The following is a 21,360-nucleotide window of genomic DNA, read 5'->3' on the forward strand; positions in this document are numbered from 1 at the left end:
ACTTTAACCTGATTATAAAAAGTAAAGCACAAGAAGCACGAATTTTCCCTGGCTTTTCATCGTCTTTCAAAAAATATAATACACGAATCTATCTGTATTTTCAAGGTCAAAGCATTTACATACTAGCTAGAAATAGCGGATTCAGAAATCTTGACAAAAGGGCCAGATTGGTGTTGGGTTAGGGGCCCAAATTCACACAAAAAATTGAGCAAATCTTTATTATTTTGGACACAACCCCTCCCCCTCTACAATCACAACTTTTATATTAAATAGTTATATGTATTTTGGTATGCTCAAATTAATTTTAAAAATGAAATATATACTATAGAAAAATATAAACGTGTATACCCGGTATTAAACGTATTTGCGAAAATTTGGAATGAAAAGAAATTTTCCTATGAGTAAAAGCCATAAATTATACGGCATGGGGTTGAAACAGGCTCGTACCTATATATTTGAAAGTCGTGGGTGGGAGGTGCAACCAGTATCTCAGGGAAGTTTTTCTCTAGTCAAAATACTTTACGCAGGGAGAGTGAAGGACCGCAGCCCCCGCCCATAGGCGCACTGTGAAAATTTTACAATATTGAAATAATATCATAATGATAATCATTAAAACATGGATAAGAGAATTTTGAAGAAAAAGTATCAGTTGTCTTTATTTTATAATATCAATCCATTTATTCATTACGAATGAGACATATTGGCATTTCAGTTGATACATGTAAATACCTACTGTGTATATTTATAATATTAGTATTGTATTTTGGACACATAGTATTACATTGATATCGATATAATAATTTACATAGTCCATGTAAAAATACGTACCTATATATTGCAATTGCAGTATCAATGATGGCTTGCAAAAGCTAAATTAGTTTTAAATTTACAGACAAGAAATCTATTAATTTTTATAAATTTCTCCATTTGAATTTTCCATTTCAATATTTTCAATTCAGATTCATTTAGATCGGGAAAGGTACAAATTTCAACATCACCATCTTTTCCTTAAATATATCAATTCTTTTTCATTTTTTAATATGGATATGTTCATAACTTCATACATTATTATTTTTTTTTATAGATGAAGAATTTTTATTGAAGATGTAATCTAGACTTAAAGATATTAAAACGTCGCGATTTACATTAACAATAAAACATTTCACAACACTTTATTATTATCATTATTATATGAAAAGTGTTGTTTCAAATATAATATACATTATTTTTCTGTTCAAAAATCTATCAAGAAAAACTTTTTTAGGCAAACTTTGTCCGAGAAACGTGATAGATTGACAATGAATCAATAGCATCTTTACGGAAAAATAATAGACCCATCTACATGCACATCTCCCCCCCCCCCCCCCCGATAGTGACTCCAGTTAAATAGGAAATAGGAATGAACAGTATTATGGACAGAATACTTTAATTATGATACTGGAACATTTTACAAATTTAAATTTTTATATTCTATTAATATAATATTTAATTATATGCAATTAAAGGGGAGGATCAAAGATACATCAACTGAAGTTAAAGTACATAAACTCGGCTGCTGGCATAGTTACCGAATATTTTTTTCATTATCTAAAATACTGGTATAAAAATGGATGTTATTTTAGGATTTTATTGAAACATTATCCATTTCCAACAACAAAAAAATATCCAGGACCCACAAACAGCATGTAGCATCGTTTTTAAAAGTTTATGGGGAAGGGGATGAGAGTGGTGGTGAGTACAGTTAATTTGGTGATCAAAATATTCAGCAAAAAGAGAAATGCTGAAAGTTGAAGTCAGTCCATAATTTACACAGATTTATTTATACAGAAAATACATAACTGCAATAAAACCGATAGGGTTGAACCCCTCCCCCCAACAACCCTCAACGAAGATATTCTGGCACTTCTTTAAAAAATCTTAACCAACTTCTATTCAAAATTCTTAGTTAAAAATTTCTAGTTCATGCCACCTTTTGCTGAAAAAGTCAGCATCTTCGATGGATTTAACTACCATTCTAATTTCCCTCATACTACAGTATGCTGTTTAAGAATTTTCACGATTTTCGGCATATCATATAATTATGTACATGTATATGAATAGGTATAATATCGTATACGTATAAATTAATAATTCTTTTTACTCTTTATGATTAAAACACATGCCTTTTTTCCAATGTGTATACAGACTAAGCACTTACGCCTACTCATGAGTAGGCCTAGATTTAAACCCAAATTTAGTCTCGACTAAGTGTCCGCCTTTTTGTGGAACGCAACTTAGTCCGATTCTTATGGAATCCGGATAGGGCCATGCAGTTCACTATCGCACCATCGAGTATCGACTAATAGGTCGATGGCGCGATAATGCAATGGTGCGATAACGATGAAGCAATGATGCGATGGCGATGGAGCTATGGTGCGATAGCGCGATGACGATGATGCGATCAAGCGATAATGCGATGACGATGATGCGATTGAACGATAGAGTAAAAGTGAATATTGCTTCATCGTTATCGTACCATCGCGTCATCGTCATTGCACCATCGTGCCATCACTATAGCAACATCATGTTATCGCACCATCGCTTCATCGTGCTATCGCACCATCGCCATCGCATTATCGTGCCATCGCTTCATCGTTATCGCACTGTCGCAACATAACTTCATCGTTATCGCACCATTGCTTCATCGTCATCGCATCATTGTGTCATCGCATTATCAACCCAAACCTCGATGGTGCGATGATGCGATAGTGAACTATATGGCCCTATCCGGATTCCATAGATTCTCGGGTTTAGTCACTGATTTAGTCCGGACTAAGCTTACGACTGGTCGTAGGCCTTTTTGAGAAACGAGCCCCTGGTGCGCATATATGATTAATTCGTACGTAGATTTTCTCGTAATAGATGTACACTTTATCACCACTATCCAAACATAAGAACCCTGTCCTAAATTAATAATTTACTATTTGATATATAATCAAATAATCTTGAGTAAATGAAAAAAAAAGACTTAAGTGTAATGTGTAAGTGTTCGATTTGTAATGTAGAGGAGGACTTTAAGTACCTTATTTTTTATTATTGTGTAGCAAAACCAATTTGGAGTAAAATAACATTTAAACGTAGATGTGTCATGGAAAGTTATTGTCATTGGTTTTCCAAGATATTGTAATAAAATTATTTTCACTTTAAACAATACATTGTCCTTTATTGCCTACAAAATACATGTATATAAATATAAAATGAAATGTAGACTTTTAAATGAGAATGTGACTAATCAGAGTTTATGGCATTTCTTTAAAAAGGCACTTACTCGGTTCTATTTCATAATAAAATTATCAAAAAATATTGTATGTGATTTCGATATCATCAGAGAATTGTCAGAAAAATTATGAAATTATTGATCCAAAGGTGACCTGGCCTTTAGTGTATACTTTCGTAGGGGGTAATGTGGACTCTTGTGCGTTGGTGTCCTCCTACGATTACTTCTTTAGAAATTAAATCTGTTTTTCTTCTTAACGTTACATGTACATGAAAATGTAATGTAATGTAAGTGGAATATTATATTATCTATTTATACATATAACTGTATTTTTTCCAACGGTTCTATGGTCCAATGGTTCTATTTTATTGAAGTGTGGACATCTAAATATATGTATATCAAATATTAAATGTACTGATTCTTTCTATCTGATCCAGGGAGCTCCTGGCACCCCAGGTGAAGATATATTTAGGAGGGCCTCCGAGGAGGTATAATCTCCACTTTTTTGTTAATATATGATTGAAATAAAATTGAAAAATAAATAAATACTATGTCGCTAATTCTTCTCTTTCTTTTTTTTTTACAGCAAATAATTGACCAATTTATTGTTTAATTCTAAATTTGAAAAAAATGTCAAAAGTACTATTTCTATCAAGAAAGACCTTTGCTCATCAATTAATTTCCGAATAATATATCCCTTGCTATTGCATTCTCTGTGCTATTGTTATAACACAAACCTGAGAATGTCTTTACAATTCCTCGTATTGCGGAAGTCATGATTTTATATCAACACCTTTTAAAAAGTATGTATTGGAGGACACTGACATAGGTTTCCTCTTAACGACTAATATAGACATTACTCAGAAGGCAAACCTTTTTCAAAATGTAAATATGAATCATGAAAATATTGATTTTGTTTTATTTTTGTTTTACAATAAATGTAGGATATGTATGCATAAATTATGATGGTCACATATAATCATCAAAAGCCATTTATCTAATTATGCATTTTATGCCCATTTTCGTTGAAATATTATCCTATTCTTACATGAATCTACTAAACTACATGCACCTTGTGACAGAAGCATAATAGAAGGACACTTGCTTCGTGACCCGGAGGTTTTGGTTCGCTTCTCGTTCCCGAACCAAAACCCCATGACTTTTCTATCGCCAAATTCCCCAGCTGGAAAAAAGAAAACGAAGTTATCAAATATGAAGATAATAAACAGTATTCAACTTAAGAAGTCCATTCAAACAATATAAATCAGGAACAGAACGAACACTGACCTCTAAAACATCGGAGGGCTTTTTCTTACAAAAACCGCTTACGACCAAGAGTAAGCTTAGTCCTGAATTTAAAATAAGTAACTAGCGCACAATTCAGGCTTAGCTGAGTTTCACGAAAAAGGCGGAGAAACTTAGGCAAGACTAAAATTGGTTTTCACGAAAAAGGCACAAAAAGTCAAGACTTAAATTTGGCTTTAATATTCGCCAACTCATGAATATGCTTTTTAATCTAGTTTTTAATCTATACACATGAACTGTTTTGACCATTAAGAATGAAATGATATAAATATTTTATACATATACGATGATCCCATTCAAATTGAAATATAATTTGCAAAAAAATATGAAAAATGAAATTAAGAAGGTACGTGGTAGAGAGTTTTCAAAATATCAATCCATGATTTCGAAGAATTTTTGCAAAAAATGTGAAAGTTGAAGCAGAGTAAAGATATTTATAATTTCAAATTGTGAAACGTGGTAAAAACAAATCAAGAAATATCAGAGAAATATCAGAGACAAACAACAAGCAAGTATGTAAAGTATCAGAGAAGGAGTTTGCATATAATTCTCCATGCTCCATGATAATCTTTCCTGTTATATTGTGTATTTTTGACTTGCCTTCACCTTTACATGTAGTACTATTTGTTTGCAGTTATGGCCTAAGAATTTGCAATTTATATCATATAACTATCTATTAGTCCCTTGTCGGTGAAACCAGTTTCATCTTAATCCGTCCGTCCATCTGTCTCGCACACTTGGTTTTCCGCACTTTTTTTCATTTACGCTTGCAGATATTGAGCTGATTTTTGGTTATAAATTATTTTTGTATTCACGCTGTTTGGAACAAAATTTTCACTAAAATACATAGAAGTTATAAAATTTGTGTTCTAGTGACGTTATAAACGCTAAACAAAATTAATAATTTCCCCCCAAAATCCATGAAAATATTATTTTGCAACAATTTTACGATATTTCAGTACCTCCGATGGCATGTGCCAGGTCCAGCACAATACCCCGATAAAGGTATATAGCTTGATAAAGCTATATAGCTCTATCAAGGTATTTAAAATACCTTAATCAAGGTATTTTATGTAATGAAAATTAAAAAAAAAATCTTTAAAAATTAAATACTAAAAGTCGAGTTCTGAGTTTTTGTCAGTGTGTCTACTCGTGCATGAAAAACACTCTGGTATCAAAAAGAAAGCATAAAATAACGTTTCCTCACACGACACGTTTTTCTACTGATTTGTGTGCCATCTCAAAACGTTTGTTATATATTTTGAGTATTTAAGAATTATTACAATTATTGTGGAAAACATGGCCCTTGTAAATTTGACAATTAAAATAAAAATAGTCCCAAAATTATGTGATTCTTAATCGCAACATTTCGATACACAGGAATTCAAAGTCAGTAAAAAAAAGAACAAATCTCTGGTTTGTACATTGTAATTCGGGTCACTGAAATTCACAAATTTCACTTCATGTTATTCTGATTTGTTCTCGAAAGAGAGGATGTATATTAAATTAACTGTTGGAAATACAAATATTTTTTCATATTTGTCCGTCCATCTGTCTCGCACCCCCACTTTCTTACCTAAACTTAAAATAATCCGTGGCTTATTTTCAGAACCATTGATTTTTATTTTTTTATGATTGTAAACACGTTACCATCTTGAAAATTGGTATCAAGCTATTGAAAATGATTATGTAAATTCAAAACGAAAGGTGTACTGGGTAATACCCCATAACCTTGAAAAAAAGGTTTAAGGTTGCTAGTGGGTCAACAAATTAATCCCAAATTAACCACCAGATTTAACATATTTAGGGCCTCGCAAGGATTTGCGGGTGCCCTATAGTAATCACTTTGTCTGTCTGTCTGTCCGTCCGTCTGTCTGTCCGTCTGTCATTCTTCCGTCCACAAATTTTCTGTTTTTTCCTAATAACTTTTTTTTATGATAGTCCAATTAAGTTCAAATTCGGTATGGTTGTTCAGTAGGCAAAAAGACATATTTTGATGCTAGTTTCTTTCTCTATGTCCTCTGGTTTGGAGCTGGGGTGGTGGGGTAGATTCCTTAACTTTATATAAGAATGAATTGGCAAAGAGAGAAATTCTGAAAATGTTTTGTAAACTGAATACTGCAATGAAGAGAGTCCCTTGGAATTAATTATCTTTCCTCCTGAAGAAAATCCAAAGCATTATCTTTATCTGTCACATTGAGATTAATTACCACCTCTGTCTACAAATGAAGTTTGTTTTGAAGTTAAGTCCATTTAAGTGGATTGAAGTACAAATGTTTTTACTTTATTTTTGTTGAAAAACCCTACACAATGAGTTCTGATTTCATTGAATTCTTAAAACAAGAAATAGATTAAAGAAGATATATTATTATTATTTTTTTCTTGCTTCATGTAAATTCAAGAATATTATTGATTTTTAAGGTAGTAGGATAAAAACCTCATTCTATCATTACTGAAAAAGTTATTATTATAAATTAAGAAGAAAATGATGAGAGAGAAGTACAATTAATCCCTTGGGATTAATTATCTAGTCTGCTGCAGAAAATTTAGAAGGCTTATCTGTCACTTTAAGATTAATGAAAACCTTTGTCTGCAACTGCTGTTTGTTTTGAAGTAAGGTCAAGCCTTCATGATATGTATTTGCATTCATTGAAGGCTGGCATATTATATAACACAAGCTTCATTATTGTTCAGATATACATTCAGTGTTGAGTTGTTCTTTACTGCCTTATGTAAATACAAGGATATTAATTATTAAGAGGTTTTTGGATATTCAGGAATTATCTTGAAATTTTAAAGATACAGTTGCTGTTTCTTATTTTTCATATATTTTTGAATCATTCCATAAGCTGCACCCTTATAATTCTACCCCATGGCGGGGCCCTTGCTGACTGGTCATTTTTCTAGTTTTTCTTAGATACGGTATCTTTAGCTGTCAACTATCATTTTACAAAGATAAAATTCAGACATTTTAGTATTAAAATTTGATCATTTTGTATATCTTTATATAGAGCTCTCTTTTTAAAGGAATTGAAATAGTCTAAAAATGGCTGCTACCCCCCAGCCTCTTTAAAAAAATTTCCCATTGTAAACTTTTTAGATTCTGGATCCAGAAATTTCTCATCTTATATAATATTATACCGAAAATTTATAATTATAATTATAAATCATAGCCATCATTTTTTGTAAAACAAATTTCTATTGTTCTGCAAATTGACTGCCGCTTTCTGTCATATACACATTTACTTCCCTTTTGACTCTTGCTGATACTTTTCAAACAATATTAAAATAGTTTTAAAAATATTAGTACCATATATATTTCTAACAACATTAAATAACTTAATTATTTATAAATAATCTGTAGAACTTAAAGAATCTTTTTTAACAATTCTAAGAGCTTTTTTTAAGATCTTTCCAAAAACCATTACCAATATAATGCGAAAATTCTGAGAATTTTTCTTAAGTTAAATAAAACACAAAGTAAAAATCTTTTTGATTAAAAATACAGGATAATAATCGCTGCCATGCTCCACTGTTGTACGCATGTCTTTAAGGACTCTCGTGACCCATTTATGTTTTATATATGAAATGAAGGAGGATAAATGGATCATGTTTAGTCCACCTTCTTCAATTTTTCCTATCAATAATAATGTATTTCTTTTTACTTTTTTTAAAAATAAAATTTGATTGATCTCATCAAGTAGTTACTTCGATGGATTTGAGATTGCTGAGAATAAGTGTACAAATTTTGGTATAACAATCGTTTAAATGACTGTAATCTTTCCTATTGGGTCAAATCCCTTTAGCCCATAATGCAAACACTGTTTTGATAGCATTTATTTGGATCGATAATTAATAGACACAATAGTATTTTGTAAAAACTATTTCTAATAGCTTAAAGGTATCAGCACTCCAATTAAACTTAAGTCATCACAGTCATGTAGTTTGTTTTGATGTTGTCTTGATTTTCACCACACTGCTTGAAATTTGAAATTTAAACCAGAAGCATTTTCAATTTTTTTTTATTATTTTCATTGATTCTCAACAAAAATGGAACTCCTAAATTTACCTGCCTCGTCATTGGTCATTTGAAAAATTATTTTGTTAAAACAGATTCTGATTGCACATATAAGTACTCTGAAGTTGACATCAAGAAGATGTTTGAGTTTCTGACTGACAATATCTATGTGGTTTCTGGAGACCAGGTATTTCAACAATCTATTGGAATTCCCATGGGTACAAATTGCGCTCCGTTATTAGCAGACTTATTTTTATATTCATATGAAGCAGAATTTATGCAAAAATTTATGCGTGAAAAGAAGAAGACACTTGTTGTGGCCTTCAACTCGACATTTAGATATATCGACGACGTATTGTCAATCAATAATGATAATTTCCATTCCTACGTCGACACGATATATCCTGGTGAGCTTGAGATACCACAGAGTCCGACACTTCTGCTTCATACTTGCATATTTTACTTGAAAAAGACACTAATGGTAATCTAACAACCAAGCTATATGATAAACGTGATGACTTTAACTTTTCTATCGTCAACTTCCCGTACTTATGCAGTAATATACCTTCATCACCTGCATAGAGTATATATATCTCAGTTGATTCGATACGCAAGAGCATGCTCTACGTATGAACAATTTCTTAAACGAGGTAAATTATTGACGAGCAAGTTGATGAAACAAGAATATCAACAGTCTCGTTTAAAGTCATCATTTCGTAAATTCTATGGTCGATACAATGACCTTGTCAGCAAATACAATTTATCATTGAATGAAATGCTGACTGACCTTTTTCATACCAATTGTTAATTAGTCCATTATTTATACACTGAATTGACGACCGATTTTTTTCCGTTATTTCCTGATTATGACAACGAGCACACGGCGGGTGTGACCGGTCGGCAGGGGATGTCACTCCTCCATGGCACCTGATCCCACCTCTGATGTTTCGGAGGTCCGTGTTTGTTCTGTTCTTATTTTGTATATTGTTTAATGGACGTTGAGATTGAATACTGTTCGTTATTTCCATATCCTTCTCAAAGATTTTTCACTTCCATCTAATTAATGTCATCTACATATTGTACTACTTTATTTTTTTTTTTCTATTCACCAATAAGACTTTTATGCTTTCATTATTCTTCACTGAGATTACAAGTAGTCCTACAGTAATGATAAAAATGTATTGTGCCAAAGGGTCTCCCTGTCTACATCCACGGTCAAGGTTAACAAGAGGCCCACGGGCCTTATAGGTCACCTGAGTATCATGTAACAACTTTTAAACGATTGAATTTGGTTCATGTTTTAAACCAGAGGCCTTGAAATTAGGAATTTTAAAAGAGGCACCATTGCTTATCACAATTAAACAATTAGCATGTTTACTCTAGTTACTTAATATCCAGGGGTAGATCAGATTAATAAAGAGAAAATTCACTTCCACTTTTTAACCAGTTATGGAACCCACCCCAAAGGAACCACTGACCCTGGGACCACTTATTTCAAAATTTTGCAAATTTTAAAATGAAATGGCTGATAAACATCAAAGAGCAGATTTCAAAGCATTAATTTATTTTCAGAGTCAGTACCCCCCCCCCCGCCCCCTCTGACACAGGGGGCTTAAAAAACACTTTGCTAGATGTTCATTTCATCATTATTAATATATTTACTTGGATCATTGAAATAAAACACAGGCGCAAAGGAAAATATTTTCAAAGAATTAATGTATTTTTACTATATAATCAATAAAGCGCCGCCCTAACACCAGAACCCTAGCCCAGGGGTCATAAAATTCACAATTTTAGAAGTAGCACTCTTGCTCATCATAACTGTATGCTTAGTTAGTTTATTTAATACTCTGAAGCAGAGAAGATTTTCAAAGTATAAATGCATTTTCATTATATCATCAATAGAGCCCAACCCTAACACCAGAACCCCTGACCCTAGGGCCATAAAATTCACGAATCTGCAAGAAGCACTCTTTCTCATCATAACTATGTACTTAGTTAGTTTATTAAATATACAGGAGTAAAGAAGAAGATTTTCAAAGAATAAATGCATTTTCACAATAACATCAATAGAGCCCCGCCCTAACAGCAGAACCCCTGACCCTGGGGCCATACAATTCACATCTGCAAGAGGCACTCTTGCTCATCATAACTATGTACTTAGTAAGTTTATTTAATATCCAGGAGCAGAGAAGAAGATTTTCAAAGAATAAATGCATTTTCACTATATATATTCTAATTAGCTCCGCCCTAGGACTTGAACCCCTGACCCAGGGGCCATGAATTTCATAATTTTGAAAGAGGACTCAAAGCTGATTACAGTCATGCCAACAGTTTGCCTGCTTGATGTTCATGAGTAAAGAAGAAGATTTTTTAAAGATTGCAATAATTTTAGTCGTTTTGGTCACGCCCCTCAGCCCCCCCCCCCCCGGGGGGACCATGAAATTCAAACTGTTTCCCTTCACCCATAAATGCTGTATATCAAATTTGGTTGAAATTTGTTCAGTGGTTTCAGAGAAGAAGCTGAAAATGTTAAATGTTAACACACGACGGACGACGGACGGCGCACGACGACAGACAAAAACGGATAGCAATAGGTCACCTGAGTTAACTCAGGTGACCTAAAAAACTCTAAAGCAATATTTGTTGCATGTTTGCAACATAGGAAAATTTTGTGGCAAATGTTTAATGAACTATTTCAATGACAGAATAAAAGAACTGCACAATAATGTTTTCTAATATAATACGGATATATATTCTATTGTACAGACATACTTTATCTGAAACATTTTAAAGCTTTATTTTTGTCTTATTCTTCACGAGGCATAAAATGACACACAAATTAATCAGAATAACACATTTGACCAGCAAAAATGAAATTCTTAAAAATGAAGCTCATATTGCTTTAAATAATCATGAAAAAATTACTATTAATAATCAATTACTTGATCTTTCTGCACTCACAAAATGTCTTTTATTTATAACCTGTATTAAAATTAAGAATCCTAACCTCATAGTACTGCAAATAAATGGATAATATCAAAAAAATTGAAGTAGAGTATCATCTTCATAAATCGGAGCCTCAAATGGGCTATAATAGAATGGAAACATGCAGGAGATATTATTATGTATTATATTTTGATTTTATGGTTTTGTGTATTATTTTTGAGCATGTGTGGTATGATTTATGAAAACTATACAAAGAATTCCGGTACGTGTTACAAAGAGGTCCGTGTCAGCTTCGCTCAAAAAATGCTCAAAACAGTGTATTGTTAAATAGACTTTTGATGAGCTTTCAATCAGTTCGTTCTTTTTACAAAATTGTAAAATATAAAAATATCATCTGATATCATCAAACCGGCCCCAAGATCATGAAACAAACGCAGACTTACCTCAAGTTTTTAATCACCAGTTATATGTTAACTGATTATTGAATTAACCTCAAAATTTGCAAATAACAAAACTTTTGTGAATCAATATTGAAGAATGATATGAAGATAACGAACAGTATTCAATATTAAAGTCCATAAAACAAAACAAAATAGGAGCAGGGCAAACACAGACCCCTGAAACATCAGTGGTAGGATCAGGTGCCATGGAATAGTGAGCATCCCCTGCCGACAGGTCACACCCGCCGTGTGTTCCTTGTCATGATCAGGTTATAACGGAAAAAAATTCGTTGTCAAATCAGTGTGAATTATGTACTAACAATTAGTATTAAAAACGTCAGTCAGCATTTGACTCAATGATAAATTGTATTTGCTGACAAGGTCATTGTATCGACCGTAAATCATACGAAATGATAACTTTAAACGAGACTGCTGATATTCTTGTTTAATCAACTTGCTTGTCAGGATATTACCTCGTTTTAGGAATTGTTCATACGCTCTTGCATATCGAATCAATTGAGATATATATATACTCTATGCAGGTGATGAAGGTATTATATTGCTGCTTATTAAGTAAGGGAAGTTGACTACATGTATAGAAAAGTTAAAGTCATCACGTTTATTATATAGCTTAGTTGTCAGATTACCATTGACAACTTTTTCAATGGTAATATCCAAGTATGAAACAGATGTGTCAGACTCTGTGATATCTTTTATCTCAAGTCATTAGGATATTTCGTATCGACGTTGGAATAGACATTACCATTGTAAAAGTACAATACGTCGCCGATATATCTAAAAGTCGAGTTGAAGGCCACAGGAAACGTTTTCTCTTCACGCAGAAGATTTTGGACAATTTTCTTTTAATTTGTATCTTCTTAAGTCCATAACATTTAAGTAAAAATTGAACATTCTGATTTAAGCTTAAGATGTTTCATGATCCTGGGGCCAGATGAACTAAAGAGGATGTGCAAAGGTAGGAAACTAATTTTTACGAAGAAACTCCCCACTACAAGTTCGCTTTTCTTTTAACTAAACGAGGTCAAAATTTTATAACATGTTCTTAAAGATATTCAACGATTTTTCTGATATTATACCAAATAAAGGATAGTTTTTTTTTACTTCAGTATTTTTTTCAAATAAAACATACTTTTTTAAAGGAAAGCCTTCAAAAATTAAGAAAATACACTGAAATGATGCGCCACTTAAAACTCGCAGCAGAGGGTTTCATAGACTGTTAGAAGATTAAAGCTTGTTAAAAATATCTTTTAATAAAGCACACAAATATACAAACCAACCCCACCTCAGAAATGTTATTTTTTTTAATTTAAGTTACAAGTCGTTGATAAACTGTATAATGATAACTCCACTTGCAATTGATAGGCGCATTCAGTAATTATATTAATGGTACACATCAGGATTGGCACTTTTCATAAGAATTAATAATAAAGTTCAGATCTGTGAAAGTGCAAGGATGTGTCAATCGAACCCGCCAAAAAATTTTAAGTTTTAATAACTTTTAAATGAAATAAGATTTTAAATTAATTTTTGAGTGAAATGCTTTTAAAATATATAAGTCGTAATATTATAGAGAAAATATTAATTTAAAACCGCTTGGTCCGATTCTAATCGCTAAAAAATATATTCGTTTTTCTTCTTGAAAAATAATTGTCCATAAATTGTTTCACCTTTTGTCAAATTATATCATCAAAGTCTTTTTCTTTTGAAAGATATCAAAATTCAAAAGTTAAAAAAACAATTTTTGTTAGGTCACATAAAAAATAATCTTATGTTGATATCGAGTGAAATTCTTTTCTAAAAATTAAATTTATCGCGTACATGTATATCTTATGAAGAACGAACCCGAGTATTTTTTTTTTTCACAACAAAGTGCTTATAAATGTACAAGGACAATATTTTAGCCTTCGTTACTAAAATTCCTTTAAAAATATCTGATTTTCCTTTATTCTTTAAATATGCATATTGATATATACTCGATTCTCATTGTATCGCGGGTTCCATTGTATCGCGGTATATTCCAAAAAGTCAGATTCTTAGCTCATATCATTGTTGTGAATATAACTATCTGTCTGTCGTCTAAATGTAATTTTTTGTGATGATTAAAAAGAATGGAACATGCATTGGAAAAGTTTTTATTCAAATAAAGCATAATTTTACAGAGTTCCATTCACATTTTTATTATATTTAGACCATTGAATTTATAATCTAGTAAAATCCGTAATAAAGTTCATGTTTTGAAAGTCTTTAGCTTGTATAATTGTTTATTTTTTACGTAGAATTACATCGTTTAATTTATAATAAGAATTGAAGTCCGTGTCAGCCACAAGTTAGTATGTTTTCCCATACTGCGATATTATGAGACTCTCCAATATTTAGGAGGTAAATAAGACTTCCTGTTTTAAAAATAGACTACAAGTTAAACGATGCAAGCTTGGGAAATAATTTTACACTAAAAAGTTAGACCATAGTTTGGTTTATGAATATCATTTGATGAAAGTTAAAGTAAAAAATTGGAATTATATTTTTTATGCAAAAGTTTTAAGTACCGCGATATAATGAGACACCAGTATAAAAATTACTATGGATTATATATACTATGACTTATGTTTCTATTTATGGAAAAAAAAAATAGTCGGGTTTGAATTATCTTCATAATAATATAAATCCGATAAGTTTATTTTTTTTTAAAGGTGACTTCACAACAGATCTTAACTTCCTGTCAGGAACTTCTGTTTGTCAATAAGGTTTTTGATCTATGGTTTCCACGCAAGGATTGTTCTAATAAACTATTAAATCAATCTTTAAATTTATTTTTATATCTTATCTATCTAATGACGTACTTTTATTTTGTAAGATAATATGTGCCTGTTTCGGATCAAGTGGCTTTAAAATCTGTGTCCAAGTACCTTTAATAAACTGTGTAATATTATTATACGTTACTTTCAAGGGATTTTTAAGATATACAAAAACTTGTACAGTCGTTTTTTTAACGAGTACGACTAAGACAGCCATTTTTCGTCACAAGTGACCTACACAGTGACGTCATTTTCACATTGTGACGTCACAAACAAGGAGCAAAACTTTATTCTGAATCAGCATATGCTATTTACAGAACTTGTGTATGACTATGTGTGTACCAAATTGTTTTCTAATCTGAATTGTGGTTTTGTAGACATAGAGAAAGTTCGCGAATTTTTTGATCACCCCTCGTACACTTATTTAACAATAAGAATTTTAACAGCAAAGCACAGTGATCACAAATTAACATGTACATGTACGTTATTCCCGTCGAATCCAGAGAAGAAAAATTTAAAACATATTGTTTCTCGAAGCTTCTTTTTTTCTAGCCAGAATACAAAACTAAGAGTGTATGCAGTTACATGTTTATTTATAAATTACACAAAGCTAAGAGAAGAAAATTGGGAGAGCCTATGTTTTTCTTCAACTTATTTATACACTTGGAGATGGATCTCCCATATATTAAAGGTGCATGAAAGTGCCATGAAAGTAACCAAAATATTAAAACAAGAGGCCCATGGGCCACATCGCTCACCTGAGAAGCTTTGACCATTCTGTTCTTTACCAGATTTCCCCCTTGTAATTCATTATGTATCCCCACCAAACCCCACTGATCATAATTAAGACATTCTGAAATCAACTACGCCAGGATCCTTCCATGTGCAAATAAGTTTCAGCTTTTCTGGCCCAGTGGTTCTTGAAAAGATTTTCAAAGATTTTTCCTATATATTTTTATGTAAAACTTTGATCCCCCCATTGTGGCTCCACCCTTCCCCTGGGGGGTCATGATTTGAACAATTTAAAATCTATATTACCCAAGAATGCTTCCACATAAGTTCCAACTTTTCTGTCCCGGTGGTTCTTGAGAAGAAGATTTTCAAAGATTTTTCCAATATATTTCTATGTAAAACTTTGATTACCAATTGTGGCCCCACCCTTCCCCCGGGGGTTATGATTTAATTTAGAATCTACACTATACCAGGATGCTTCCACATAAGTTTCAGTTTTTCTGGCCCAGTGGTTCTTGAGAAGAAGATTTTCAAAGATTTTTCTTATATATTTCTATGTAAAACTTTGATTCCCCATTGTGGCCCCCGCCCTTCCCCCGGGGGTCATGATTTAAACAATTTAATATCTACACTACCCTAGGATGCTTTCACATAAGTTTCAGCTTTTCTGACCCAGTAGTTCTTGAGAAGAAGATTTTCAAAGATTTTTCCTATATATTTTTATGTAAAACTTTGATTCCCCATTGCGGCCCCCGCCCTTCCCCCGGGGGTCATGATTTAAACAATTTAATATCTACACTACCCTAGGATGCTTTCACATAAGTTTCAGCTTTTCTGACCCAGTAGTTCTTGAGAAGAAGATTTTCAAAGATTTTTCCTATATATTTCTATGTAAAACTTTGATTACCCATTGTGGCCCCGCCCTTCCCCCGGGGGTCATGATTTGAACAATTTAATATCTACACTACCCTAGGATGCTTTCACATAAGTTTCAGCTTTTCTGGCCCAGTGGTTCTTGAGAAGAAGATTTTTTAATGACCCACCCCTATTTTTGTCTTTTCTTGATTATCTCCCCTTGCGAGGGGATATGTCCCTTCATTTTAACAATTTAAATTTCCCTTTACCCAAGAATGCTTTGTGCCAAGTGAGGTCAAAATTGGCCCAGTGGTTCTTGAGAAGAAGTGGAAAATGTGAAAAGTTTACAGACAGACAGACGGATCGACAGACAGACAGGCGGACGGACGGACGACGGACAAAATGTGATCAGAAAAGCTCACTTGAGCCTTCGGCTCAGCTGAGCTAATAAAGCAATCTATAATTTACTATATTTAATTGGAGTTATAATTATTCGTAGACTATAGATGTCATAAGAAAAAAAAAACAAGTTCTTACCTGATCCGCAACAGTGAGGCGTCCTTCCTTCTCTCTGTGACGTTTCTATTTCTTTTGAAATATTTTCATATTTCACAACAGACGGTATATGTACAGTACCGATCAGACCCAACCTGACACAAAGCAGTCCCAAAGTACTAGTAGTCCCGGGGACTACTTTCTGGGACTGCTAAGCAGTCCCACAGCAGTCCCAGAGCAGTCCCACAGCAGTCCCAGAGCGGTCCCAGCGGTCCAAGAGAGCAGTCCCAGTGGGCGGGGTTTTATTAATTTAACGGGCGGGGCTAACTCAGAAATGAGCTTTACAATAAACAATGGAACTATAAAAGGCAGTAGAAATTGATTCTGGGTATTATGCAAGGACTCCTTACATGTATGCGAAGGTCGTTTATGAACAGTACACGCACAGAAACAAATTGTCAATGAATGATTATTTATTGAAGGAAAACGAGTTTCACACGTACATGTATGAAATAAACTGAACATGAACATTTAATCACAATTATCGGGTGTATTGAATTTTATACTGGTTCCCAATTATTTTTCAAACAGAAAATTAAACGTGAATTAATTATTTTCCACCAGTAAATATTAGCTTTAAATAGATCTCATCATTATATGGCCAATTTCCATACTATCGGGATACTCAAAGGGAATTAGGCTTTTAGAAAAAAATGTTCTAAATTTTGCCAAGTATTATTTTTCAGTCATGATTATTTTTATTGACATTTCAATTTAGTTATTGTTAATTTCTCTATAATACTCAGTTTTAAGTGTTAGAATGTACATCTCTAAATCACCAGAATGGAACTATCAGGTTATGTTCAAAATCAATTAATACTAAAACAAATTCATACACATTTTATTAATCAATTTTATTTTTGCATTATATACCGGTAGATGGAAATTAGGGTCATTGTTGACCAGCATGTTCAATGATGTGAAACGCTGATACGTATACCCAAATAGCATGCACTGATTTTCTGCCCTAAGGCGATTGAAACCACGGGTGTTGATACCATGTCATAAACATTAAATGGCCAAGTACATGTAAACACAAGCAAAGACAAAAGAATTAAATAAATCACAATTCCCGGTATTTTCAACTTTTTTAAAAAATAAAGTAAATGTTCTCTTTTGATAACTTATTTATAAATCAAAAACTACCGGTAATTCATTAAAAAATTCCCCGATGATTATTCAAATTGTTTGAGTTATGGAAGAATTGTAGCATAATTTTATTTCATGGTCAATAAATAAATTGTAAGGCTTTTTTTTAGGGTTCCATGGTATACTTTTCTAGAGTGGTGCTTGTAAAACATGAAGCTTTTCAATTAAAAATCTTATATTTTACTGTATAATGATTATTATATGACACGGTGTACAGTTATTACATGATTCTCTACAGAGCTGTCCATAAAAGTCTGGAGGGCATTGACTGCTGCAATTATCAACAAACGTTCCTGGCCAACATTTTTTTTAAAATTCGATCAACATTTATGAATAATGATTTTTTTAATTAATGCTTATCTATATTTTTTAAAGTAAATTATAAATATAATAGCAAAATTGAATATGAATCGGGAATAAGTTCTGTAATTTCGTTTTCTTGTATAACTCAAATATTATTTAGATATAAGTGTATCAGTTGTCACAAAAATCTGTAATGTACACATAACACAGTTGTCTTTCTATGCCTTGTTGTTAAAATGCATATCTGAGAAATTAGATACTGTGTAGCGGACAGTATATAGGGAACTTATACTGCCTTGCCAGTGAGCTAGCTTTTCTGGTGATGCGGTAGAGTCTCCCTCTATTTCAGGCAAGTTAAGCAACGGCGAGCCTGTTTAACCCTTGGATGGGTGACCGCTTCACGTTACAAAATTGGTGGCAGCGTAGTGACTCTGGTGTCTGGCGTCTTTCTTCAGGAAGTCTTTGAGTTAGGACTAAGTGTCCATATACAGACTTCGTGTCTGTGGACGGCAGGGGTTGCCGTATCTGAAGTCAGGTTCTGATCTGCTTCAGGAAGCTCTAAGACTAGGACTTTGTGTCCAGGTACGGACTTCGTGTCCGGGAACGGCATTGGTTGCCGTAGCTGAAGAGGCCCAGATACTCAGAGAGAACTCATGCTAAGCTTCGGGTCGAAGCTTCCCTGAGCGGGGGGAAGTGTAGCGGAAAGTATATAGGGAACTTATACTGCCTTGCCAGTGAGCTAGCTTTTCTGGTGATGCGGTAGAGTCTCCCTCTATTTCAGGCAAGTTAAGCAACGCAGTACAGTTAAGGCAACATTTTCTATAAAAAGTCACGGAATCCGATACAAATAATGTTTAACAGTTTTATTTTTGAGAAAGACACTCTAGATAAAATAGCTATTTCTTATCTTGAAGAGTATGTCCATCGCTTTTCACATCGGTATTTTTTGACATCATGTGACCCCCTGAAGTCACGTGGGCTCCGATTTTAGGTCAAGAAATGAGATGTCAAATTTAACCAAAAAGTGCAAGGGCACGGCAATCAAAGAATTAACTGCAAAATGTTTTATGTTGGCACTATGTATCTATACTTTCTCAAAAGAGATGTTCATTCAGTTAGTTTTTCGATATAATTAAGTTATTCAGCTTAAACGGTCAGTAATGTATGAAAAATAGGATATTTTCCTAATTTCATCGCGAATTATAAATTAACTAAAGGATTACAAAGAAATGAGCATCACTTTTTGAAAACAATACAATAAAATAAATAATTTAAAATAAAAACCTACTTTTTAGATTGTCGCCTTGCCCTTGCACTTTTTGATTAAAAATTGAAATCTTGGAAGAGACAATCTAATTTTAGTTTTCAAACGCATCATTGACCCAGCATGGGAGATAACTCTTGAGTACTTGATATAGTTTGTTTACCTCGTAAATTTTAAATAAATATACATGCGGACAGGGCTGGACTCTTTTTTTTACATAATCAAACGGTATGCATAAAAATTGTTGACAGTTCTTTCTTTTCTTTGTATTCGTTCTCCATATATTGTATACATTTAATGTCTTTCAAACCTCCCGCATTTCCTCAAAGATGTGTATGTAGTATTACATACAATTACAAACAGGTCTAAATATTGCCGATATATTTATGTAGAACACAAATGGTTAATTAAGATATAGCCTTCATTATTAATTAATTATATATCTTTTCCCCTCTCACACTACTGTACGCATAGGCGTCGGAACCGGGTTGGGGGTGGGGGGATAGGGATTAGCCTCCATACTTATACGTAATGTAGGCATTGGAATTTACCTTTTTTTCTTTTGGTTAAGCCCCCACCCCCTTTCAATTAGCCCCTTTCATTTGCTTCCGACGCCTATCGTACACAAACTTGTGTTAATATTTTTTGCTTCCGACGCCTATCGTACACAAACTTGTGTTAATATTTTTTTTTTCTTTCTGCAATCAGACCGCTTACTGTTAATTAAGGGATATTAACTAGGATTTAAGTTTTAGGAACTAATTAGAAAGGATTGGGTTATACTCCTGTATTTGTTAAGGAGACAACCATTTTATTCCGAGGGGGGGGGGGGGGGGGGGGGGGGGGGGCTAGCGGATTTTAGAAATAAATACTTGCAGATCAGTGATCTCCGGATTTTAACATTTTTCTTCATGTTAGACTTTTCAATGAAGGGGAAAATAAATAAATAATTTGTCCTTCATTAATTGGAAATAAATATTAATCTGTCCTTCATTGACATGAAATTAAAAAAAAATCTGATTTGGAAAAACTCGCCCCCCCCCCTTTCCCTCAGAATCAAATGGAGGTCCCCTATCCTATTTTGAATCAATTAAGGGGATGTCTAGTCTTCTGGTTTTTTTTTATTAAAAGATAAATGAACACAATGCACATGCTGGACATAAGATCTTTATGTACATTAGTACCCTCCACACAAAATAGTATGCAAGTTAAGATTTTCAAATCTTAATGGCCTTTTCAACACATGAACAGTAAATAAATAAAAAAGTTTAATTATTTTATTTATCTAGAAAATTTATTAAATAAACATTTCTTTTCAAATCCAATGATAGACTGTAGGCCTAGGAATGCTGGGCAGGTGCAAATTATTTCCATCACTTCATGTTCTTGTGGATAAAATGAATTCTGAAAATCAGGAAATACCATTATTGAAAAAAATTTGTTTTATAAAAAATGAAATTGAAAAATGCATTGAAACATTTCACATAGAATACATATACACTTTAAAAATGTGACTTGCTTTAGAAGTATACATACCCTGTGGAGAAATGATGCATTTTTCATTTATTCATTCTTTAAGCCTGATACTCTTGACAGCTACAATGATAAAAATATTATATAAATATTTTAATGTACATGTAATCTAAACAAAAATGAATATTTTTTTCATTACTTTAGAAATTCTAGAAAATTACAACCATAGATCTGAACTGAAGTGG

This window comes from Saccostrea cucullata, unplaced genomic scaffold, assembly GCF_032062105.1.
Source record: "Saccostrea cucullata isolate Sc308-1 unplaced genomic scaffold, CSIRO_AGI_Scuc_v1 ctg1244, whole genome shotgun sequence".
NCBI classification, from domain to species: Eukaryota; Metazoa; Mollusca; class Bivalvia; order Ostreida; family Ostreidae; genus Saccostrea; species Saccostrea cuccullata.